The sequence below is a fragment of the Anastrepha obliqua genome, chromosome 3 (assembly GCF_027943255.1).
Source record: "Anastrepha obliqua isolate idAnaObli1 chromosome 3, idAnaObli1_1.0, whole genome shotgun sequence".
Classification (NCBI taxonomy): Eukaryota; Metazoa; Arthropoda; class Insecta; order Diptera; family Tephritidae; genus Anastrepha; species Anastrepha obliqua.
In genome coordinates this window covers 80,227,548-80,252,535 of record NC_072894.1, presented here as the reverse complement: position 1 = coordinate 80,252,535, position 24,988 = coordinate 80,227,548, and the positions used below count along the sequence as shown (strand labels likewise).

The window sequence follows — 24,988 nt, the reverse complement described above, 5'->3', positions numbered from 1 at the left end:
AGCGCTGCCTACTTTTTGGCGCTTGTTTGTTGGTGCAAACTTGTAGCAAATATATTTTTGGTGCCTACTTTTTGGCGTTATATTTCCTTGGTGCCTACTACTTGGCGCGTTTTTTGGTCCCAATTTTTTTGGCGTTTTTTTGGGGCCTACTTTCCGGCGCTTATTTCCGTTTCCTGGCTAGTGCTTGTGCGTACTATAAAGTGCTATCCATTCCGGCGTCGGATTTATTGGTATTACCTTGCGGTAATTTGTGCCGAGCTCCTCCTCCTATTTGTGGTGTGCGTCTTGATGTTGTTCCACAAATGGAGGGACCTACAGTTTCAAGCCGACTTCGAACGCAGATCTTTTTATGAGGAGCTTTTTCATGACAGAAATATACTCGGAGGCGTGCCATTGCCTGCCGAGGGGCGACCGCTATTAGAAAAATGTTTTTCTTAATTTTGGTGTTTCACCGTGATTCGAACCAAAGTTCTCTCTATGAATTCCGAATGGTAGTCACGCACCAAATCATTCGGCTACGGCGGCCAATTACGCCATATAAAATAATTGTTTTGTGTAAACATAAAGCAAAAGTAAAACAAAGCATTTTTGCGCAATCGTGAATGACGTGGCGCAATTACATATTTAAGTCAGAAAAACGCTGAAAATGCTAAAGAAACGTTCCCTTTTTTTTATCCTATTTCCATTGCTAATAATTTAACTTAAATATATTCATTAACGTCGGGACGGCGCGAACGCCATTCCCGGCTACCAAAAATTACACGCACGAGTTATTCGCATTAGGAATAATCGCGAAGGTCAACTCAGCCGAAAGTGCAATGGCCAAGCCTCGCTCCGGAGGAACCGCCTTCATGATCACGGTAACCTCTACGCCAGGTAAGTATGCTTTCACTCGCAAACAAACACCTTATTCAACATAAACATCTTTAAACTGTCGGAGAACTGCCAGTCTTACTCATTATCGAATGAAAAATTTTACTGCTATCGTGCGCATAGTGTTACATTTAGTGGTGGTTGAATTTAGATTTCGCTGCCGCTGCTTACCAATTATCAATACGTCGAACTCAACTGTGCAGGCATAAACAAACGCTAAGTTTTGCACATTTAATAATAGAATAGGACAGCCAACATTTTTGTTAATATGATTGGTTTTGTTATTCACTGTTGTTCTTTAATAAGTTTTAGCCAGTTGTTTGTTTACCGTTTACTATACCGTTATTCGAAAAATGTTACGCCGCATTCAGTGATCAATAGTAAATAATTGTTGCATTGCATAGCAGATTTAGGTGGGCTTTGATTTGTAACGTAATAGTTTCAAGTGTTCAGATCGCAAGAAATAATTGCAAAATACAAGGATAACAATTTTTCTTTAATATCAATTGTTCATTTGCATTGTGTTATATTGTGTTATATGTTATTTGTTTAGTAGTTGCGCTAAAATAACAAATTTTTGAGTGGTTACTCTTTTCCTTTTCTTTTTGAGTTGTTACGCTTTAACGTAACAAGTGCGAAAAAATAAGAATGAAACAACCGTTATATTGTTTTTAATGATATTTCCGTGCAATTACATATTTTTTTCCTTGTAATACATTATTAATATTTACGGAAATAGTTTTTCGTGTCTCTAATGAAAATGTTCAGATTTTTTGTTGTTAGGCTTTAACGTAACAAGTGCGATATATTCCTCGTCGTCTCTCCCTATCCTAAATGCCATAATACAAAAAACTATAGGACTTTTTTACCAGTGAATGTATTCAAAATTTGGGCCGAAATCCCGGCGGTACTGCAATACCGGGCCAACCCGTGACAGAGGTGGAGCAAGCCCCTAAAACACTCCGTCCATTTCCAAAAATCAGTTTAACATTTGTTGTCCTCCGATGGACGATCTATCAAATGTTAAGCTGATAAGAACAGATAAAGTGGGCTTCAAGACCGTTTTCCCCAGGGGGACATTTCCCCCCCGGGGTGATACATAAAAATTCCCGCACTCTTTTCGAGAGTGACGGTTCGTTAGATATAAATAAAAGATTATGCTGCTTCTTAGCTAAGGTTGACTTTTTTCTTTGCAGGTGTTTCATATGAAAGAATTAATCTCGTTATTGCCCCCGTTCACCCAGAAGGGGTACCGGAGGCCATAGCCCATCCTTACAATCGCATTCACGCAGGGTCAGGAGGGTTTGAAGTACGTCCGCCAGCGGCACACCCTAGCCAGGGCGCTCCCCAGGAGGAGCAGAATATTGTCTCTCCCCAGAGACGTGCTCCACGTATATGTCCCGTGACCAGTGGATGGTGTCAGAGACAACTAGACGGCGCATCATAGACGCGTAGCGTTGGTTAACACGCAAGCGTCTCAGCACCGGCTCGTTGCATGGGTCCCAGGTGCCCAGGGCACCAACGAGGATCGCCTCTACCTCCACATTGTAGCCTCGTGAGTGCAGCGCAACAGCCAGCGGGGTATACTTTCTTATCTTCTCGTCCCGCGCCTCTGCGAAACTCTCCCGTCGGTTCTCGAATGGCACGGTTATGTCCACTATGGTGACGGACCTCGTGGTCTCGTTCCTGATGACAATGTCCGGCCTTAGTGCTGAGAGATTCCCACCAGAGACTCCCGCAACTGTCTGCTTGATGGTCATGGTGCCAGGCAGTTTGATAGCTTTTGCCACTCTTGCTATAATAGCGTCATGGCGCAGTTGTCTCGCTGCCGAGTGAGGTGTGCAGTGGCACAGCACGTGCGGCAAGGATTCCAGGGCGTGATTACATCTACGGCAGCGCTTGTCCCCCTCACCCCATCTTCGTGCCCCGTTTAATGGGAGCACGTCGAGCCGTGCGCGGTGGACAAAACGCCACTCGGCAAACCTGGTGTAACTGCCGCTTCTCATGAAATGATTGGCGACCCTTACACCAGATGAAACCGCGTAGACTTTTCCCTGGTCTGGCTTCGCGAGGAGCGTCGCGAGGTAATGCTCCTGTATGGCCGTTCTCAGCCGGTTGATCACCTGGGTCCTGGCCTCTGGGGGGATGATGGCTGTTCTACCTCTAGCGCTCTTACACTCCAGCGATAGTTCGTCCCGGCCGCCATCGTGTCTCCATTTCAGCTCCAGCTTCGCAGCTTGGCGTCTCGTTGCCACTCTGACACGTGACCAGAATGAGGAATTGTCGGTGCTGGGCCCAAAGAACTCCCCCTCCAATGAGCCAGAGAGGTATTCAGCGATGTCCTGCTGCACTGGTGGTCTTTTCAGCTTCCGCTGAACAGTGTCCGACAGCATCTCCCTCGCCAACGCGCTCACGGACCCATCCGCACAGGTTAACATCCTGAACGCATGAGCTACCGTGAGTACGTCTGCCAGGTCCGCCAACGGAAGCAACCCTCCACCACCCCTATACGGGGGTATGAAGACCACCTCCGGACTGGCGCGCTGCGGAAGGTTCAGCCAGCGTTTACCTGCTCTCTTGATGGCTTTGTCCGCCGCTGTGAGGCCCGCCTTCCGGACCTGAGCTCCCCTCATCACGAAGTCTAGCCTTGGTAAGATGAAAGTGGCTACGGCGTCAAACTTCTGCCATGGGGTTAGCAGAGAGTCATTCACCGTCCTAACATCAGTGATGAGCTGCTCAATGGTGGCAACGGGTGTTTGTCTCACTTGGTAGCCAGTTGGTATTCCTAGATGTTGGTAGGCTTGTCCCGCTCGGAGCGCCTTCACTGGCTCATCGTCCATGATGAACTCAGTGGGTACTGCGCGCTGCTTACCGCCCTTGCCCCTAAGATGGAGGGTGGCGCATTTTCCAGGATTAAACCTGAGCCCGATCTTCTTGGCTTCAGCCTCCGCGGTCGTCAGCAACAGTCTCATCTCCTCCGGGCTGCCAGCAATCAAAGCAAGGTCATCGGCGTACGCTAAGTTCTTCCATCGCGTGGTCCCCATCACGTAGCCCGTACCTTTGCTGGAAAGCTCTCTGATGAGCGACTCCAGGGTCAGGTTGAACGTGATGGGGCTAGCCGGGCAACCCTGCTTGACTCCCGCAGCAATTCTAATTGGGTCAGTGAATCCCTCCCGTGTCCTTACCTGTGTCGTGCAGTCGGTGTACATTGCTCTCACCATGTTCACCGATGACGACGGCAGGCCAGCTCCATCCAAGGCCCTATATATGGATTCATGAGGGATGGACCCGAAGGCGTTGTTCAGGTCCAGCCAGGCCACCAGAAGTTCCTTCCCCGTCCGTTTGGAGTCCTCAATGACCTCCTGCAGAACGTAGTTGTGCTCAGCACACCCCTCATACTGCAGGAAACCCTTCTGCTCCTGTTCAAGGCGCTTCCCCCGTACTGCGAACTCGGTGATCCTGTCCGCCAGTACAGCAGCAAACAGTTTTGCTGTCGTGTCGCCCATGGCTAGCGGACGCCAGTTGGAGAGGTCCGCCTGGTCTCCTTTTTTGTAGACCAGCACCGTGTTGGACATTTTCCACGATGTTGGAAATGCCGATAACCGGAGACAGGCGTTGAAGGCCGCGGTGATAACTACCGCACCAGGATCTGCCCTCCGAAGCTCTCGGTAGGTGAGTCCATCCGGTCCCGGTGCACTGTTATGTGCTTTACGGAGTCTCTTGTTCACCTCGAGGGCGTCAAAGGGCTTTGTCAGTGCCTCCACCAACCGCTCATTTCCATTCTCAGGCCATTCCGGCCATTGGATTTCCGGTTCGTTCCCCATAGAATTCCTCGCAAGAGAGTACATGGAGTGATAGTGCTGGTAGACCTCATCTCGCTGCACTTGGCAGTGTTACGTGGATCGCTCTCTTGCGATTCGTTCTGTAGAGTTTTTGAATCTCGGTTGCTTGACGAACTTGTTGAGCTCCCTTGTGAAACATGGGCTCAGCGCCCTGGTGTCGGCTTCTCCTGTCGTTGGCATCGTCGGGGTGATAGCCAGCTCTATCGTGGCGGGGCTGTTGACTTGGTGGTTCACGTTGCTGGGGCTGGGCCCGAGGAGGTCGCGGCTGATTGTTTGCCGGTTTCCCAGATGTTGCTTGTAGGAAACTCGCTGGATCCACTGCGAGTTGATCAAGGCCATCCACGGTGTTTATTCCTTCTGCCCGGGCCACCAATCGTCTTCTGGTGTTGGCAGCCTCGGAAATGCGGCCTGCACCTTGCTCTCTCGTTGCACGCTGGCTGTTGGTAGCTGTTGGAGCCCGCGCTGGCGCCCGGGACACCCTGTCAGATGGTTGGAAATGGTGAGGACGTGTCCTCTGGGCACTCGTGGAGGACGTCGCTGGGTTGTTTCCCCTATTGATGGTCCCATGGTTTCTCTGTGTCTGGCGACTAGCAAGTCCAGACCGAGCCAGGCCCCCTGATGGAGCCCCCCTAGAAGCACGCGCCCCCGCGGAACCGGACTTCGGGAGTTGGGAAGCTGTTGAGGACCTAGGAAAAATGTTGGGTTCGGTATGATCAGTTTGAGGGTTGCGCCAAGAGTGGTCACGAGGTACTGATGCTGAGAAGCTTGGGGCAAACGCGGGCGGTGCCTGTCGTACCGGATTTTGCAATGCCTCTAGTTGCGGAGATTGATGACTATTGTTATTTACATCAATTACATTGTCGTTCATATTATTAAGGTTATTATTCATAAGACTGTGTATTACCGGATTGCGAGTAAAGACTGAATCGTCACTTTGGGCCCCGACAGAATGACTCGACGATGATGACGAAGACGATGATGATGAGCTCAGTTTCCTGCCACCTCCACGCCTTTTCCTCAGCGCAGCTTCACTGAGACGCCCCGATTCCCTACCCTCAGTAGTCCCATGGGATGTTGATGGACGTTGGACTTCCTTCTGGTGAGTGCATCTTTCCTCTTGGATCCTGCTACGGGGATGTTGGGTGGCCGTTGGGTTCACCCTTGTAGCTGATACTATCTGTGGTCCCTCACCAATCAGTCTTGCTGTCACGATCGGTCTCCCGCACGTGCTGACACTAGTTGTTACCGTGGTCAGTGTAGTGATACTGGTTGAAGGGGGTAGATAGGCCGCCCCGGTTGATGGTGGGTGCTCGCTTCCTTCATTATTTCCATCTGTTGGTGAATGAGGTGACGGTTGTGATGGTTCTGATGGTATTCTTGGCTGGGGTGCTAACGGGATGGGTGTGTCTCTCGACTCCCGTGGGGAGCTGTTCGTACTCTCTGTATTCGCTCTGGTGAGCCCCTTTCTCTTCTGCAAAACGTCTCCTGTCTCAGTTGGGAGGCTCATGAGGCGCCTGCTTCTGGTGACAGGGCCCGCTGCAGTGGTAGTGATAACAGTAGCCAAGCGATTTGAGTCCCTTGGACGCAATGGTGCAGTTTGCTTTCTGTGGAGCATAGATGTCGGTGGGGTACTTTGAGCCCTGGAGTTCCTTGTAGGGGGTGTTACAGCGTGAGAAGCCCTGGGTTGTGTTGGTGTTTTATTGTGTGTCCCCCTCGATGTTATTGGAGGGCCTTTAGTAGTGGAGGAGGTAGTCGACGCCGTAACTCTGGTGGTGATAGTGCGGCCGGAGGGTCGGGAGATCGTGGCGTCAGTGTCATCGCGCTGGGTACTAAGGGATGGAGGTCTCCGAGTGGTCCTTGGTGGGGGGTTTCCTGGTGATGGTCCGTTACTTCTGTCGGGAGTGACTCTACTACTAATGAGGGAATTATCTGAACTGACTCTGGCTCTCGCGCTAGATCTTAATGTGGTAATAGTGCTATTGCTACTGCTATTGGTTGTCCTGTCAGATCCGGTACGACCACGTGCCCTCGTTTCTGTCGATAGAGCGGGCCGGTTAACGACATGATTTTTGGCGTGATGAGTTCGCACATCCTTGGCAGGATATGCTGTCCCCCCTCTGTAGCCACAAACGCCACATTGGAAGACCAGTACATATTCACCCGGATGGTCAAACTTTATGTGTTTAGCAAGCCCTCTGTGCGAGGAGTAGATACAGGCCCCTCGTCTTTTCCGAGGACCCGCGCACTTTGGTCATCGGAATTCTGAGGGAAGAGGAAATTCAATGACAATCTCTGTTGGTGACCCCGGCCGCTCGCCAGAATCCCCCGCAGGTTCGTCCGCCAATATGACTCCCAATAATACTGTTGAGTGAATTGATAAACAAATAACTCCACAAATGGGTGACTAATCACTCAAGTGTCTAGTTGGACACTCGCAAAAAGAAAAACAAAAGACAGAAAACAAAAACACAAGAGACAAAGATCAAAAACAAAAAGACAAAAAACAAAAGCAAAAAGACAAAAAAAGACAAAAAACAAAGACAAAAAGACAAAAAACAAAAACAAAAAGACACTTTGATCTTAGCCATGAGGCCATTGCAAATGTTATCTGCAGCTAAGGAATTAGAAACAAAGCTGCTGCAACAAGAATATCTTGAGGCAATGGTTAGTAAGGAAATAATTTGTTCGTTCTTGACTAATAGATTTTTAGAAAACTTTTTTTTTGAGACTTAAGGGTCCTGATGACTGTTGACGATTTGGTTCGTCAAATTTATAATGACGATTTTTTTTCGCTTTGTAACTGGGATGGTAGGGGTAACAAGGAAGCATTTTCCAAATATCTGTTGTTTCGGACATACTTTATGGTAGATAAATTTGTTCTTTCTTTTGTTTTTGGTTATTCACTTTATGTAAAATTATAATATAATATGATAAATAACTAGTTCTAAAACTTTGCCCAAAAATTAAAAACTTATCGTCAGAAATGCACTAAAAAAACTTTTTCTTCAAAGTTTTTTTTTTTATAAATTTTATTTAATTTTTCTATACAATATTTTTTTTTATTTTCTCGTAAAAACATTATTTGAATATAATAAAAACCATAAAATAATTATTTATTTTTACTTAGAATATTTAAAAGATTTTCGAGTAAGCTCACAACTACAATATGCATGAAATTTCCACTTTTACTACAATAAAATTTTTTCATTTTGCATAGTTTTTGTTTTATCGCTAAACTAAACTTGATGTGTATGAATTGACTGTCGTTGGGGTTATATTTACATAATATGTATGTACATACAGTGCTGGACTTAAGTATAGGCACAATCCGCTTTATAAAAAGAACTGCAGTTTTATTTGTATTCAGAAAAACGATATATTTATTTTGTAGGTATATTATAGGTGTAGAGCTTATAGATTAAAAAATAGCTATGAAAACTAAATACATTTTCTTTCCAAATAAAGTTCAAAAATAAAAAAATTAAAATTAATTCAATATTTTACTGGACAAAAGTATAGGCACAACTACTTAAACGATAACCAAAATGCGTTGAAATTTTAATTTAATATTTGGTTGGTAACCCTTTCTGTTTTATGACGGCCTTAAGTCTATTTGGCATTGAGTGGACAAGTTTTTTTGTTACATTTTCGCCAATATTTAGCCACTCTTCCATTAAAGCTGCTTTTAGCTCAACCTTATATGAAATTGTGCGTTTTCGAATTCTTCTCTCCAATTCCTCCCACAAATGTTCTATCGGATTTAAATCTGGTGACTGCGGGGGGTGTGGTGAGACGTGTGAAACGTTATAAGCGAGCCACATCTTGACGTCATGGGCTGTATGCTTCGGGTCGTTGTCATGTTGAAATGTGAACGACCCGGGTAAGTTCAGTTTTTCAGCGCTTTTCTTCACATTTTCCTTTAAGATGTTTAAGTAAACTGTCTTGTCCATAATCTCATTAATGAAAACAAGCTCTCCCACACCCGCAGATGACATACAGGCCCATACCAACATCCCCCCACCACCATACTTAACCGTTGGCAAAAGATTTCGAGATTCCATTGCAGTGTTACGTTTTCGCCATACCCTTGTGTGTCCATCAGGCCGGAAAATGTTGAACTTGCTTTCATCAGAAAACAATACCTGATTCCAGAAATCGCTTGGCTTGTTTTCAAACTCTTTGGCATACTCCAATCGCTTCTTCTGATTGATGGCAGATGTCAAGGGCTTTCGTCTAGCCACACGAGAGTTATAACCAGCCTCATGCAACACTCTTTGTACAGTTTTAAAGTGTACATCTTTGCTAATTTCTGCCTTTACCTCTGCAGCAACCTGTGAAGATGTAATTTTTGGATCACGTTTCACTTTTCGTATGACCTAAGCACGTTCTCTCTCTGTTAATTTGCGCGGACGACCACAGCGACTTGCACTTTCAAAGTTTGTTTCACCTTTGAAGCGATTTACAATGGTCCGTATGGGAAAACGACTACGATCCATTAATTCACCGATCTCTGCAAACGATTTTCCTTGGCTATGCAAGTGTGAAATGATTTTACGCTCCGATATTGTTGTTTCAGTTTTTTTTGGGGTCATTATAAAGAGTTTACAAACAAAATAATTATTTTCAAAAATGTTATCAACTTTTCGCTTGTTTGAATCAATAAAAAATAATAACGGTACACATAGGAATGTGCTGAATATAAAAGTGTTGCCAGATAATTGAAACAGATACTGAAACAGACGCGCACAAAAAATTATGCAAGTAGTTGTGCCTATAGTTTTGTCCAGAAAAATATCGAATTAATTTTAATTTTTTTATTTTTGAACTTTATTTGCAAAGAAAATGTATTTAGTTTTCATAGCTATTTTTTAATGTATAAACTATACACCTATAATATACCTACAAAATAAATATATCGTTTTTCTGAATACAAATAAAACTGCAGTTCTTTTTATAAAGCGGATTGTGCCTATACTTAAGTCCAGCACTGTATATACATCGTATCTGTTTTCTTGTGTCAGATATTTTTCAGCTATACGGACGAGCGACTTGCGAGAGGAACATTCGTAAGTCAGTTGAGTTTAGTCACCACCGTTTTAAGCAGTCACTAGGTTACGTGACCGGGACTCTTCTTGCTGGATGTTTTCGTTTGGTTACATATAAACATACCAAGAATATTGTGCCCATCAGAGAAATTGTAAGTTAAAAAAAATGTATAATTTAAACTGAAAAGGCTAAAAAAGGCTGCTTAACATTGAAAACATTTTTATAAATTGAATTGTTACTAAAAAATGCCGAAACTCCTTTTGAAGTGAAACTTCTTAGGCGTCGATGGACGAGTGAGAATGGGGATTAACATTTCAAGGCCATGCAACGTTCTGGACATTTTCGTTCCGCGAGAGAAAAAAAAGGTATAACGTAGAGGAAAAGGAGAGAGAGAGATTACCTTATATGTATCTTAGATACACTTTTTCCTTGTGGTTGCTAATTTCTAGTGAGAAATAGCGCTGCCTACTTTTTGGCGCTTGTTTGTTGGTGCAAACTTGTAGCAAATATATTTTTGGTGCCTACTTTTTGGCGTTATATTTCCTTGGTGCCTACTACTTGGCGCGTTTTTTGGTCCCAATTTTTTTGGCGTTTTTTTGGGGCCTACTTTCCGGCGCTTATTTCCGTTTCCTGGCTAGTGCTTGTGCGTACTATAAAGTGCTATCCATTCCGGCGTCGGATTTATTGGTATTACCTTGCGGTAATTTGCGCCGAGCTCCTCCTCCTATTTGTGGTGTGCGTCTTGATGTTGTTCCACAAATGGAGGGACCTACAGTTTCAAGCCGACTTCGAACGCAGATCTTTTTATGAGGAGCTTTTTCATGACAGAAATATACTCGGAGGCGTGCCATTGCCTGCCGAGGGGCGACCGCTATTAGAAAAATGTTTTTCTTAATTTTGGTGTTTCACCGTGATTCGAACCAAAGTTCTCTCTATGAATTCCGAATGGTAGTCACGCACCAAATCATTCGGCTACGGCGGCCAATTACGCCATATAAAATAATTGTTTTGTGTAAACATAAAGCAAAAGTAAAACAAAGCATTTTTGCGCAATCGTGAATTACGTGGCGCAATTACATATTTAAGTCAGAAAAACGCTGAAAATGCTAAAGAAACGTTCCCTTTTTTTTATCCTATTTCCATTGCTAATAATTTAACTTAAATATATTCATTAACGTCGGGACGGCGCGAACGCCATTCCCGGCTACCAAAAATTACACGCACGAGTTATTCGCATTAGGAATAATCGCGAAGGTCAACTCAGCCGAAAGTGCAATGGCCAAGCCTCGCTCCGGAGGAACCGCCTTCATGATCACGGTAACCTCTACGCCAGGTAAGTATGCTTTCACTCGCAAACAAACACCTTATTCAACATAAACATCTTTAAACTGTCGGAGAACTGCCAGTCTTACTCATTATCGAATGAAAAATTTTACTGCTATCGTGCGCATAGTGTTACATTTAGTGGTGGTTGAATTTAGATTTCGCTGCCGCTGCTTACCAATTATCAATACGTCGAACTCAACTGTGCAGGCATAAACAAACGCTAAGTTTTGCACATTTAATAATAGAATAGGACAGCCAACATTTTTGTTAATATGATTGGTTTTGTTATTCACTGTTGTTCTTTAATAAGTTTTAGCCAGTTGTTTGTTTACCGTTTACTATACCGTTATTCGAAAAATGTTACGCCGCATTCATTGATCAATAGTAAATAATTGTTGCATTGCATAGCAGATTTAGGTGGGCTTTGATTTGTAACGTAATAGTTTCAAGTGTTCAGATCGCAAGAAATAATTGCAAAATACAAGGATAACAATTTTTCTTTAACCCTAGAGTACGAAACATATTTTACGTACGTTGTAACGAATGATCGTCGAATCGACGACGTATTTTTTAATTGACTACAGCTATAGCTTAAAACCAAACATACTCTGTTAATAAATGATTTTAATTATTTTGACATCCGATTAATCTATATAAACAACAAATTCAATTTTTATTCATAGGAAAAGGATTTATTTAATTTTTGTACTAACTCATTTCATGTTGTTCAAAATTTTGAGATCATAAAAAAAGCAACTAAATATTATTGTAAAACAAAAATAAAAAAATAAAAGCAGTAAAAACTTAAAAATTACACATTCTTAGCTTGATAAAAAGTTAAAGAAAAATTAAAAAAATATTCACATTGAACAAGAGTCACACAGTTCAACTTTGTGCTCTCCACATATAGGTTTTTCGCATTTATCACATTTTGACTTCGCCATTCGTCGTTTTTGGTACGGACATGATCTGCACATACTTCTTTTATTTTCTTTTTTATCCTTTTCGGTTAACTCCCCGTTGTTTTTACTGCAATTCGGAGTAACAATATTTTCAATATTTGCTCTTGTCTTGCTAAGTAACTTTGGCATTTCCAGTCTTTCTTTTTGCCATGGTTCAACAAGACTCTTGTGGAGCTCTTTCATGAATTGTCTGCGGTTGAGAGGTTTTATTCCGGCAGTAAACGTATTGTGTGTATAAATTACGTAGCTGTTAATAATTGCTATATTTAGGATACCATAAAATATACACATTGGCCATCTATTTGTCTTTCGTGAACACGACATGACACGACACATTTGGTCCAACGTATCGACTCCGCCTTTTGTTATGATATTTCAATATCACTGCCTGAGTTTCTAGAAACAAACGGGGAAACATTGTCTTCTTCTGATTCAGAAGAAGTTTTTGAAAAGCTGTCGTCACTTAACACCACGTCGCTTTCGTCTGCATCGCTTTCAATTACATCCTCATTATCAGAATAATCACAACTCTCAAAAAACTTTTCAATTTCATTATCGGTTAATGTTTTTTTATTATAAGCCATTTTGTTTTTCAACTAAAGTAAAAAACGGCAAAGTAAATAATTCCGCAATATAAAAATACAAATAAGTAATGATATTAATCCAGACATAAAAGTCACGCTAGTACTAACCTTCGACGATTCGACGAGCACAAAACAAAAATAAGTAATGTTCTAGCAACGCGGTTTAAAAAACACGACTGCTTGCAACAAGAGTCAATGACCTACTAACACCATGAAAAATTTGAGAGTGTTAGACACACACATTTAAAAGCAATTTAGTAAAACAAAAACGATGCTCGTCGAATCGTCGATCATTCGTACTCCAGGGTTAATATCAATTGTTCATTTGCATTGTGTTATATTGTGTTATATGTTATTTGTTTAGTAGTTGCGCTAAAATAACAAATTTTTGAGTGGTTACTCTTTTCCTTTTCTTTTTGAGTTGTTACGCTTTAACGTAACAAGTGCGAAAAAATAAGAATGAAACAACCGTTATATTGTTTTTAATGATATTTCCGTGCAATTACATATTTTTTTCCTTGTAATACATTATTAATATTTACGGAAATAGTTTTTCGTGTCTCTAATGAAAATGTTCAGATTTTTTGTTGTTAGGCTTTAACGTAACAAGTGCGATATATTCCTCGTCGTCTCTCCCTATCCTAAATGCCATAATACAAAAAACTATAGGACTTTTTTACCAGTGAATGTATTCAAAATTTGGGCCGAAATCCCGGCGGTACTGCAATACCGGGCCAACCCGTGACAGAGGTGGAGCAAGCCCCTAAAACACTCCGTCCATTTCCAAAAATCAGTTTAACATTTGTTGTCCTCCGATGGAGGATCTATCAGATGTTAAGCTGATAAGAACAGATACTACACTTTGATCTTAGCCATAAGGCCGAGAAGCGATAACTTTAAACGACTAAATAAAACAATTTGTTCACAGAACATTACAAACCTGATGAGAATTGTTACGAAGTGGCTATTACGTTCCATAGTGAAACGAAAATTCTACCTACCCTAAAGTAAAAGCAAAATACAAAGTCATAATTGAAAGGCAAATGTATACATACACACAAATGCATGTACATTTAAAGTAACAAACGCCGTGTGGGGTTGGCTGCCTACCGATGATATTCGTACTTTGTTGAAGAAGAAAAATTACAACTCAAAAAGTCGCGGTTAACAGCGTGGCGGAATTAAAACCAGGATTAACTTGTTCGAAGTTAAATAAAATTTACTTAAGAAATTAGTAAAAAGAAATTACTATAAATTTCATATACATATGTACATATGTATGTATAAAAAATATTTTAATCAAAACAATCAAATATGAATACATTAATGAAATTATAACCGCGTAATAGGGCAATCAGAGTCCTTTAAATACCAAGCAAAATTATTCATTAATATTTCAAAGAATGAAAAAATCGAAATACATACATATGTACATAATAAAAATAAGAAAATAAAAAAATAAATTCTCATGGTTCCATCCAGGGTCGAACTGGAGACCTTCTGCGTGTAAAGCAGACGTGATAACCGCTACACTATGGAACCAGTTACTTAATAAATGGCAAAAAACTATTATAAGTAAATACACAAGTGTTGAGCGGCATAGGTACATACATATATGTATATGAATGTATGTATGTGTATCTGTCACATCTTGCTCAAAATAAGTAAGCGGAAAAACTAAAAATTAAAATTAAAAGAAATAGTAGCACTACCATAGTTTTATTATTGTCAGAGAATATTAAAGTAAGCTGATTTTCTTCGTGGAATGTTAAATGCCAAAATATGTCTGAATTTATTTGCATATTATATTTTCTAACAAAAATTTCTTTTTTAATTATGTATGTATAGAGGAGATCTCAGAAGATTTTAAGCAGGTTTAAGAACCGTATATTAAAATTGTATGTATCAACAATAGAAAATACGGCACTGTTCATAAAAATTCATTCAAGTGGAGCTGATAATGTCTGAAAATGCAGGGGCTGACAAGGGGTTTTCCAATAATTTTTTGCGAAAAATCGAGCGTATCTATTATCTTAAATAATTCACATACATTTTTTTGGAAAAAAATGGCGCTACAACTGCTCAAACGTGGTTTCTTTAATTTGCGCCGTGGAATATATCATAATCAACGGAAATCCACCAGGCAAAAATTTTTCATTAAAATAAGTTATACCGCTTTGCACTTACCTATTTAAAAAAAAATGAAAATTTGAATTGAAAAAGAAAAAAAGTACACTTTTTTGTTATAAACAAATTGTTCAAAACAATATTTTTACTAATAGTTAATATACAAATTAAGGTACATGCAAAGGCCAGAAAAAAAGAACATACCTGTAAAATTTTAAGTTCATATCTTCATTATGTTTTGAGTTACATATATTCGACAGCCCGAAAAAACGTACGAGAAACGCGATTAAAGTTTTCGTTCTTACTCATCTTTCGTTCGACGCTCACCACTTCACTGACTTTGTAGGGACTTTTTAGACTTTCTATCGGCCGCCAGAGCCGAATGGATTGTGCGTGACTACCATTCGGAATTCAGAGAGAACGTAGGGTCTCGTAAAAAACCATTTGCCGTTCGGAGTCGACTTAAAACTGTAGATTCCGCCACAAGAAACATCAAGACCCACACCACAAATAGGAGGAGGACCTCGGCCAAGCTCCCAATAAAGCGAATTTTGTGTTTTTTCAAAAATTATTTATTTATTCACTAATATCTATTTTGTCCTCTTCAAAGTAATCCCCATGAGATATTATGCACTTGTGCCAACGTTTTTTCCAATCTTCGAAGCACTTCACAAAAAATTTTTTTTTTGTATCTTGTTCAACTCCTCCTTCGATGCCGTCTATATCTCGTCAATCGTAGCGTAGTGTCGTCCTTTCATGGGCCTCTTCAGTTTCGGTCTCATTAGCAATGTTCATGCGATGCTGCTTTTGGTCGAAATTGAGCAGTTTTAGTATGAATTTTGCGGCGACCGGCTCATGCCCAAATCATTGGAAAAAATCGAATGACACGAGCCAATCGATATGTCTAGGTCCTCAGCAACTTCTCTAACGGTGATTCGACGATTGGCCAATACCATTTTCTTCACTTCATCATTTTTTCGTCTGTTGTTGAAGTGCTCGAGCGTCCGGTACGCTTGTTACTTGCACACCCAAGAGATTTGATCTCCTCTTTACAGGAGTTTACTAATTTCGTTCTGCACCATAGTGTCGTCAGAGCCTTAATCGCGGTTTGACTATCGGAGAAAATGTTAATCTCTCTCGCTCCGCGTTCCCGAAGCATTTTGCACGCCTGCAAGATCGTAAAGACTTCTACTTGAAAAACACTAGCAGTGTTCGGCAGCTTAAAGGAGATAGATTAATTGGCTGATTTAGAACCCCTGTTCGACTCCCGATTCCATCTTGGAACCGTCAGTGAAGACAGAGGTGCTTCGGGGCAGATTTTCCTTTCGATCTGAGTGCTGTTCTTGGAAGTTTACCCGACAAAAAAAACAAACAAATATATATTTATATTATATAACATGTTCCTCTCCTTCAGCATCCTTTGTAAATGCAGTTTTGACACTCCCTTATACAGGGTGGGCCATATAGAGTTTGCTTTTTGAACCACCTATTTTTTTGAGAATGGTAACACGAATGACATGTCAAATGTGTTCATAATTTACTTAAAGGTTTGACATTTACGAAATGGGACGATATACGCTTGAAGAAAATTGAAAAATATTGAAAACCTATTTCCAAAGTGGTGAGTCTTCTTCTTATTTTCTGATGTTCACATCGATGGCTACGTCAATAAGCAAAATTGTCGGATTTGGGGCTCAGAAAATCCACACGTTACTGTAGAGAAGCAAATGCATCCACAACGAGTCACTGTTTGGTGCGGTTTTTGGTCTGGCGGCATCATCGTTCCTTTTTTTTTCGAAAATGAGCGAGGAGCCGCGGTTACAGTAAATGGCGAGCGTTACCGTGATTTGCTCAACGAGTTGTTTCCAAAAATTGAAGAGGATGACATGGACGACATTTGGTTTCAACAGGACGGTGCAACTTGTCACACTGCCAAAGTTACGCTCGAACTTTTGGCTACCGTTTTTGAAAACCGAATAATCAGCCGAAAGTCCGATATCAATTGGCCGCCTCGGAGCTGTGATCAATTGGCTGCCTCGGAGCTGTAATTGGAGCCGTTAAGGACAAATGCTATGGGAATCATCCAGAGACGATTGATGCTTTAAAACACGAAATCGAAGTTGCCATTCATGAAATTGGAGCCCAAACAATCGAAAATGTGCTTAAAAATTGGGTGGATCGAATGGCCTACTGTAAAGCCAGTCGTGGCACTCATTTGAACGATATTATTTTTCATTCGTAAATGACAATGTTAAATCTTCAAAATAAAAAAAAAAAATTTGAAAAAATATTGATTAGTTTTTTTATAGCCGATTCAAAAAGCAAATTTTACATGGCGCACCCTGTATTTCTGGCCTTGGGCACATCTGTCCATTGTTAGGCTCCAACTGACTTTTCTTGTGGAAAGTTTGACATATTTTACCATAAACGCATTCAGAACATTTTGATTAGTGTTGTTAATAGTAGATTAGAAAATCCCTCTCGGCAAAAAATTTGAATTCTACGTGAATTAACAAGACAAATCTGCATCGATGAAGTAAAATCATTATACCCCCAGCAATCACCCTCTTTTATAGCAGTAAAATCTGGTGCAATGAAGTTTCTCAGGTCGTCCCAAATCAGTTGTGCCAGAAATGAGTGCGAAATGATTGAGCGACATCGTCGTGTCAAGTACCCTAAGTTTGAGGCAGCGTTGGACGTTAGTTAGATTTTGATTGATCACCTTGTGGTAAAAAAGGTGTGTTAGCGTTGGATGGCATAAAATTAAAAACGCCTTGAAAACTCCATTGAACAAAGTGCTTCAAAACTTAATTCAAACGAGCGCAAAATTGTATTGATCATCATGGAGAATATTTTGTAAAGTATGATAAATAAAATCGTTTTCAACCACCAATGCTCATTTTCCCATTGTTAGGCCAGCATAGCCTAAATAGCAACCCTCGTATCTATATTGCGCTGTAAAAATAATAATGCAGCAGTGCAGATCATCCCAAGAAAAACTCAAGTCACTGCTAATGAAAATTGCATTTGGTGGGTGTGTGTGTGATTAGAAACAAAATCGTTCATTGTTCATTATAATGTCGTTATTTCACAACATAGTGATAATCATTTTGACTCCCACGTGTAGGAGTAAACAAATATATAAGTAGTATAGTACATTCACATATGTATATGAATCAGCCAAATACTTGTAAGTAACTCTATTTATTATAGGGCTTTTCAACCCGTATGCATTAAAGTTGTATTTGTTATTCGGTATCTCGGTAAACTTTTGTAAATGTGGTACGCCTTTTTGCTCATCTTTGTCGTTAAAATGAAAATGAATTGTGTAGATTTTTTTTTAATTTTGTAAATAAATGATTGTGTCTGTTTGGTGTGTTTTTTGCTTGTTTTAATAATGAAAAGAAAAAATAAAGCAGAGGGGGGTTTTTTTTAGCTATTTTTAAACAGTTGGTTTAGACAGCTGATGCACGTTTTGTGTTTTGTTTCACTGTCAAACATCTTCAGTTTGGTCTATAATTTAACCATGAATCGTCTTACAAACGAACAAAGCTTTCAAATCATTGAATTTTATTATAAAAATGCGTGTTCTGTTAAGAAAGTTTAAGATCCACTTTTTTATCGAAAAATGTTGCTCAGCGACGTAGCTCATTTTTGGATCAATGGGTACGAATATAAGCAGAATTGTCGATTTTGGAGTGAAGATCAGCTAGAAGAATTGCAAGAGCTACCAATGTGTCCAGAAAAGGTCACAGTTTGGTGCGGTTTATTGGCTGGAGGTATCATTGAACCGTACTACATTGCTGCGAATCGTAACGTAACTGTGAATGGTGAGCGCTACCGTGAAATGATATCCAACTTTTTTTTGCCCAAAATGCAAGAGCTCGACTTGCGTGACATGTGGTTTCAGCAAGACGGTGCCACATGCCACACAGCACTCGTAACAATGGACTTGTTGACAGGCGAGTTCGGTGAACATTTTATTTCACGTTCGGGACCTGTCAATTGGCCACCCAGATCGTGCGATATAACGCCTTCAGATTATTTTTTGTGGGGCTATGTTAAAGCTCATGTCTATTCAGACAAGCCTGCTTCAATTAACGCATTGGAAGACAACATTAAAGCATTTATATGTGAGATATCGGCCGAAACATTGGAAAGAGTGTGCCAAAATTGTCCTAAGCGGATGGACCATTTGAAGCACAGTCGCGGTCAACATTTGCATGAAATAATCTTCAAACATTAAATTATGTGGACTGTACTATCGATTTAAATAAAAATTTCATGCATTTTTCTTTCCTATAGCTTCAGTATTCAGTTCGGCCATTTTGAATGTTCAGTTAATTGTTGACAGCTGTCTTCGATTTTTACCTCTTCAAAAATATGGTTTAAAGAACCTGTATCAAAGAACCTGTATCGAATGTTGACTGTGTCATACGAAGAAGCTACTTTGGACCAAAGCAACGTTTATCTGTGGTACAAAATGTTCTCAGAAGGCCGAGAAGATGTGAATAACGAAAAGCATGCCGGACGCTGTAGGACTTCAACAACAGACGAATTGATGAAGTGAAGAAAATGGTATTGGCCAATCGTCGAATCACCGTTAGAGAAGTTGCTGAGGACCTAGACATATCGATTGGCTCGTGCTATTCAATTTTTTTTCAATGTTTTTTGCATGAGACGGGTCGTCGCAAAATTCGTACCAAAACTGCTCAATTTTGACCAAAAGCAGCATCGCATGAACATTGCTAATGAGATGTTGGACTCTGTCCCCGACGACCCAAATATAATATATATTATTATTATTAATGAATAAATAATTTTTGAAAAAATACAAAATTCGCGAAACTTTTTGAACACACCTCGTCTAAGCACTTCAGTTGGTGAATTAACAAATTTTGTTAAGATACGATAAGATCCCTGTAACTCGCTAAAATCTTATTGGCTAAATTAGATTTAAATCAGAAATTTTACAAGAACAAAATACACCACCGAAGTTAAAGAATAACGAATACAACCTTAAGGGGGTAGTATGGTTAATTCGGTGTAAAACAAGCATATTTTTCGAAATTTTTTTTGTCGACACAGTTGATTTATTCAAAATTTTAAAATTACTTCATTATAAAGTCATATTTAAAGAATATTGTGTGAAATTTTCATTGATTTTTATGAAGAAATGAGTTGGTGGCAGCGAATCTTCGCGGACGTCTCATAAAAAAGTTTTATTGCGGTGTCCCTCAGAACTCATTACTGGATCAACTAAAATCAAAAAACCAAATTGATTTCATCAGCTAATAAAGTTTCGCAGGTAACAACGTCGAATTTTTTTTTTTTTTTTTTAATTTTTTAAAGCGCTTTGAAGTCAAAACACCGATTTTTCATAAAAAAAACTTGAAAACTTTGTTGTTTTAAAATATGACAAAATTTAAAAAAAAAAAAAAACTCGACGTCAGAAACAAAAAAACCAAATTTGAAAAGAATCGGTGCAGTAGATATGAATCTACAGTGGACACCGACCGTAAAAAAGGCAAGTGTGAGAAAAACGTAGGTAGCTATTTTCGGCAGCGTGAAATCCGGTTGGAGAGGTAGATACTTAATCCTTTGTGTCTTTGTCAATTTTACTCTAATGCACTTCAAACTTTCACACAATAATCTTAAGATGTTATGGAATAATTTAAAAAAAAAAAAAAAATATGAAAAAAAAAAAAAATACCATACTACCCCCTTAACGAGCGCGCTGTGAAAACCCCTATTATAAATAAAACGCCTTTACTGGCATTCATTATTCACAACCGTGAGTGTTCTGATCATGAATGAGCTGCTGACAGTACGACTAAGTCATTAGCAAGCACCTGCGTATGCGTTCGTACGAATACAATGCATAAAAAGTCTGTGATGATATTCATTTAGGCATTTATCGTGCTGTAATTGACAGTCATTTGATATTTTTGGCTAAAAACACTTTACTGCTTGTCCAGCTGTAGTTAAGATACTTATTACAAAATAAAAAAAAGTGTAAAAATCTTACTACCTGTATTGATATGCATATTTGTTTAATTAAATGTTACCTCAATGTAAGTACATATGCAGTCAAATCCACACATACACACGCATATATACTGCAAATATGCATGTTCGTGCATTTATTCACGTCTTATCAATATTCAATAACACGCCCCTGTTGCTTAGGCTTGGCAACAGTACCTTTTACGTTTTTTGGTGAAATCCTCCAGTGCTTGCTTTCATCAGTTCCTGCTCAAGTACGTGCACTGCTTCCTCTCTCGTGTTATAACCTCTCTCTTTCTATTTACTACATACAATAATAATTACACAACTGTGAGTTATTATTTTTTTGCTCTCTCTCTTCACTCTCCTAATGTTCGCTTGTATATTGTGTTTATGTTCGTATTTTTGTTTTTAATTTTCTATTAAATTAACCTTATTTACACAAATATTTGCGAATATAAAAAGGTCATTATCGTAAGAATCGATGCTACGATATCAACACACACGATTACGAAATACTTATTTAGAATACCGGTTTAGAAGTTGGTATTTGATCAGCTGTTTTATAAAAAACATCCGTGATGTTGAAAAAATTTCGTTTATGGTTAGCATATAAAACTGTATCACTTTACATTTGAAGAAAGTTGAGAAATATTTCAAAGTAGTGAATATTTCCTTTTACTGAAAAATCATCTCTCAAATGAGACTCAAATGAATCTCTCAATTTCACCTCGATGGCTGTACATATAAAGAAACAGAACTGCAGCATTTGAGGATCATCATTCAGAAGACCACGCATTTACAATGAGTGACTGTTTGGTGCGGGTTTTGATTGGGCGGAATTAATGTAGTATTTTTTCGGTGATGTTAACTATTTTTTTGTTTTCCCCAAACTAAAGAGGTTTTGACGGGAATACATTTGGTTTAAACACCGCCATTCGAAAATCGAATAATAAGCCGAAAGGGTGATATAAATTCACGATGTAGAGAAGAATAGATTCTCAAGCTTGGTTTCAATTAAACGCCTAAAAGCTACATTTTAATTTCAGAAGACTTATTTTAATTGGGGCGCAGTTAAGAGTAAATGTTACACCAACCATTCGGAGACTACTCAAGAGTTGATATATGAATCGCGAAAATTGGGTTGACAAAGTCTTTTTAATGAAATTATTTTCCATTTTTAATAGCTAGATTTAATCTTAGAATTAAAAAAAAAATCGTTGTAAAATACTAAGGGATCTTTTAATCTTAGTCGAATTAATTTCTAAACATTAGAAGGCCCACCCTGTAGGTGTAAAAGTGGAGAGGGTGGTTGATTTAGTGGAGCATCGATTATTTATTTATTTATTCATTAATGTATAATTTAGATTATCAACATAAGAAACCATTAAGTGCTAAAAAGATATACAAGTTAAAATTGAACTTTCTTCTTCTTCGTAATTGGCGCGATAACCGCTTACGCGATTTTGGACGTTAAACTCGTGCCAGTCGTTTCTTGAAGTCCAAGTGAAGCGAAGTCCTTCTCCACCTGATCTTTCCAACGCACAGGAGGCCTTCCTCTTCCTCTGCTATCACCAGCTGGTACTGCATTGAACTTGAACGAAATTAATACTTGTAATACTAAAACTACAAATATTTACAAAGTATTATTTTGATTACTGGAATGGATGGAAAGTAATTTTTTAATTGCTTTTGTAATACCTCTTTCGCCACAGAAAGGACCAAATCCAAAAAGGTTGAGAGATGATTAAAGCCAGACAACGTCAGACAACGAATTATGGAGCATAACATAACATCAGTGTTCAAGGCGTCGAATCGCAGCTCCGAGGTGGCCAATTGGCATAGCCGAGACGGCTGATAACACGATTACCAATCTTGGCGCGGAAACGATCGATTGTGTCTTAAGGGGTTAGGGGTAGTCAGAGGTCTGAAAAAATGATGATAGTCAATAATTTTGTTTTTGTCCGTTAATTGCTTTATTTTACAAAAATAAAAACATAGCATTAATACATAATGTTTCGACTTGACTTTAGCAAAATTAAAAAAAAAGTGTTAATAAATTAATAAAACTTATCGCGGTTTGTGTGGGGCGTGTTTCTCCAGAAGTCCCTTGTGGTGATCATACAAGTTCTTGGAGATTCATCTAAAATCAACCAAACAAGAGAAATTAGTTTTATTAATAAATAATCTCAGGGAATATTTTCCAGATTTTCGAGAAAAAAAAATCGACAATTAATTGTTAAAAAAAATCGAAATTTTTCAAAAAAATCCTTCGATCAGGCAAGATATTTTTTATGTTTTTCAAAAGTAGTATAAATTTTATTGAAATCTACCAAGCGGTTTTTAAGTTACAGTGATCACCAGTTCAAAACACATAGTTTTGAGAAAAACGCATTTAAAGTTTTGCCATCCATTTATGTATGTAGAGTAATACGACCTTTGTTAATTGTTGAATAACACGAAAAGTATTTGTCGGATTCACTTCAAATTTTCACACAATATTTTTAAGATATTATACTTTAAAAAAATGCAAAAAAAATCCAATGTTTTGAAAATTCTGACTAACCTTAACCCCATAAGGCGACATCTTGCTCAAACCTAAGATCCTCCAAGTCCATGTCTTCAATTTCAGACCTCAAAAAATCGTTTATTATGACTTTGTAGCGCTCACCGTTGACCGAAATGGCGTTTCCCTCAGCGTTTTCTAAAGAAACTGTAAAAGCAACACGATTTATTTTATAAAAATTTTATATGATATTAATTTAAACGCGATTCTCATCCCTATTCGTTTCACTTATTTTATTTTAGCTCAACTTATCTCAAACAATGAAATTTTTTCCGCCTAGCGCAGACAAACTGATGCGCACCACAGCCAAAGGGGGTGATGGTTCAACGTTAACAGTCGGGTATTATATAGGATTATCCAATAAGGTCTGGTAGAAATGGCATAAATCAAGCTGTGTGTGTGGTATTAACGAAATTCTTTTTTTCTATTTCAAAGGCTCATGTGTGTCATGATATGGGGATTACATACACCATCGTTTGAATATTCGGCTTCGCACAGTGGCATTGATCCAAGAGGTCCACTTTTATATGATCTTGCTGTATAGTACCGGCTGGAGTTGATGAATGGTTTTCGGGTGTTGACACTCTATTATGGATTATTGGACTTGTAACTCCAGAAAACGCCACAAGAAAAGCTCTGGTGAGGACAATTCGCACGATTTTGGTGATAAATTTACTTGATCTTCGCGAGCGATAAACAACATTAAGTCATTCAATGACCAATTTTTCTTGCCATGGTGACTTGACATTATTGACGGAGTAGTAATGTAAGTAGTAGTAAATAACGAATTTGACATAATCAGTTTTTGTGTTGACATATGCGCTTCTGTGTTTTCTTCCATTACCTTTCTATTAACTTCTTTAATTATATGAACTTAACCTAAATTTTCATGTTTTTTTACTATTGCTGATCGTTTATTTTTTTTTTTTTTGCATTTCGTTCGCATGCATGCCATGCCCAAAATGATGCTTTTTTCTTCACTTCCACCACAATCTTGTTTTCTATCATTCTTGTATAGACTCACCCCTTAGAACACCTTATATTTGCGCTTGTCAGCCTGTCTAGCTGCAGCACCTATACATGCAAACACATATGCTATGACTATACATACATTCGTATCTACGAATGTCAGAGAGACTTGTGGAGTGTTGATGTTACCAACTTAAAAACTTCTCAGCCAGCCATCAGAGTACTACATCGTTGCTCGCTGATCGTCGGGAAACAGCGGGAAATACCCTGCAAGAACAGTGATAGTCACTTGACCGATCATATGATAGTCTCTGTTGATGCAAATATTTAACAATGCTGGAAGTTTCTATTTCATTCTTAGTGCCAGTGTGGAAAAATTAACTTAAGGGGACAGATACCTTTTTTTAGAACGCAAATTTAAGTATTTCTTATATTATAGATCATCAACCGTGACGACTCTATTCTTTGCGTTCGAGCGCTGGGAAAGGTATAGTGACGTTGCCGACCTTAGACGCGTTTTTCTCAAAACTATATTTTTCGAATTGGCGTACACGATAACTCGAAAAGTTATTGACCGATCTCCTTGAAATTGTGCACACATAATTTTTATGATATTACTTTCTATGTGAATTTACAAGTTTTCGAAAATTTTTCGAAAAATTAATTTTTTCCACGCAAAAATAGTAG

The 24,988-nt window shown here is 39.3% G+C and overlaps 4 non-coding genes and 1 pseudogene across 4 annotated transcripts; all 5 read right to left on the bottom strand.

The window, feature by feature from the left end:
* Nucleotides 1-719: 719 nt before the first annotated feature.
* On the bottom strand, nucleotides 720-884 carry LOC129243202 (U1 spliceosomal RNA). Its single transcript, XR_008582261.1, has one exon. It is a non-coding gene; the product is annotated as a U1 spliceosomal RNA (small nuclear RNA).
* An 872-nt stretch (nucleotides 885-1,756) lies between these two features.
* LOC129243179 (U2 spliceosomal RNA) lies at nucleotides 1,757-1,937 on the bottom strand (annotated as a pseudogene).
* A 9,000-nt stretch (nucleotides 1,938-10,937) lies between these two features.
* On the bottom strand, nucleotides 10,938-11,102 carry LOC129243191 (U1 spliceosomal RNA). The gene has a single exon (XR_008582260.1). It is a non-coding gene; the product is annotated as a U1 spliceosomal RNA (small nuclear RNA).
* A 2,225-nt stretch (nucleotides 11,103-13,327) lies between these two features.
* On the bottom strand, nucleotides 13,328-13,525 carry LOC129243235 (U2 spliceosomal RNA). Its single transcript, XR_008582265.1, has one exon. It is a non-coding gene; the product is annotated as a U2 spliceosomal RNA (small nuclear RNA).
* Nucleotides 13,526-14,102: 577 nt separating this feature from the next.
* Trnav-uac (transfer RNA valine (anticodon UAC)) lies at nucleotides 14,103-14,175 on the bottom strand. The gene has a single exon. It is a non-coding gene; the product is annotated as a tRNA-Val (tRNA).
* Nucleotides 14,176-24,988: the final 10,813 nt, after the last annotated feature.